Genomic DNA, 1742 nt, shown 5'->3' on the forward strand with positions numbered 1-1742 from the left:
AGTCACCCCCTTGGAACCAAATGACTTGTATAAACAATCCCTTAGCATCCTCCAAGAATGTGCTCTGGCTCTGCTAGCACTCCCCAAGACTCACTGGCATGGCTAGCAAAGTGCCCCATGGGATACTCTAGCACTTTCCAAGATCCATTGTCAGAGCACCCTGTAGGACTCATACTCTTGCAAAGGACTTATTAGCACCCCTCTAGAATACCCAATGTTCTCTGCTAGCCCCTTCCAAAGATGCCCTATGGTATCTTCGAGCTTTTTGATCTTCCATAACAATATTGTGTTTAATTGACTACCCTGTTTGATATGCCAGTTTGTCAAGGGCTCAGCTGAGCTAGAGAGAGCTGAGGGGCCAGGTGTAGGAGCAGCCAATAAGACAACCACCAAAATGAAAAGAATAGTCAAGTCTTTAATCATGCACTGCAATAGTATAAGCAAAAGGCTGAACTGGAGAAAGCACTGGCTATTTCCTGTTACATTTCCCCAATGGGATGGTATCTATGGTAGTTCTATGGATATGATAGGTCTATGGATTGTCTCACTGCCAAAGAAGCCCTAAACAAAAGGCTCCCGCATTTCATAGATCCAAGGGCCTGGGGAAGACTGAGAGAGACTTGGGGAAGACATTGGCTGAAGGCCCCAGATCAAGAGACCTCTGAATGGAGGTGCCTGGGCTAGGAATGCAGCTATGAGTAAGAGGATGGCCCTAAGTCCTGACTACAACTCCCTTCAGAGGCTGCACTGCACTGGCAGTGCACCAACTCTATGTGGGGAGAGCAGGTAAAGCTTTTTGAATTGCCTGTTATTGGGCCTGGAAAATTATACATAAATGTTAGTAACAAGGAGCTGTACTCCTTAGACATTGGAAAGAAGAGCAATGTAAACCAAAAACAAGGAGAAGGAAAGAAATGATAAAGATAAGAGCACATCGATTAAAATTAAAAGAGGCAAACGACAGAGATGTCAATGAATTAAAGTGTTGGTTCTTTGCAAGGATCAATAAAATTGACAAACTGCTAGCAAGAGTGACAACGAAAAAAGAGAAAAGACACAAATCACCAATATCAGGAATGAAACACAGGATCTCTACAGATCCCACAGACTTGAAAATGATAATAATAGAATACTATGAACAACTCTAAACATAAATTTGAAAAATTAGATAAAATGGACCAATTCCTTAAAGTCTACCTCAAACTATCACAACTCACCCAATATGAAATGAATAATTTGAATGGCCCCATAGCTATCAAGAAAATTGAATTTATAATGAAATATTTTTTCTGGAAAAAAAATCTTGATCCATGTGTTTTATAAGGCAAAGTATACCAAACATTTAAACAATGAACACTAATTTTACACGAATCTCTTCCAGAAAATAGAATAAGAGGTATCATTTCCCAACTTGTTCTATGAAGCCAGTAGTACACTGGTAGAAAAACGAGGCACAGTACAAAAAAGGAAAAAGAAAAAATACACACAATATTTCTCTTGAACTTACATGCAAAAATCCTCAACAAAATATTAGAAAACTGAATCCAACAATGTATAAACAATATAACACACCATGACCAAGTGGGCTTTATTCCAGGGATACAAAGCTGGTTCAGCATTCCAAAATCAAACAGTGCAATTCAACCATGTCAACAGGTTAAAGAGAAACCATGTGATCTTATCAATTGATGCACAGGAGTATTTTACAAAATCTACCATCCATTTATGATTTTCAAAACTCT

This window comes from Lipotes vexillifer, unplaced genomic scaffold, assembly GCF_000442215.2.
Source record: "Lipotes vexillifer unplaced genomic scaffold, Lipotes_vexillifer_v1.1 scaffold452, whole genome shotgun sequence".
In the NCBI taxonomy this organism is placed as follows: domain Eukaryota; kingdom Metazoa; phylum Chordata; class Mammalia; order Artiodactyla; family Lipotidae; genus Lipotes; species Lipotes vexillifer.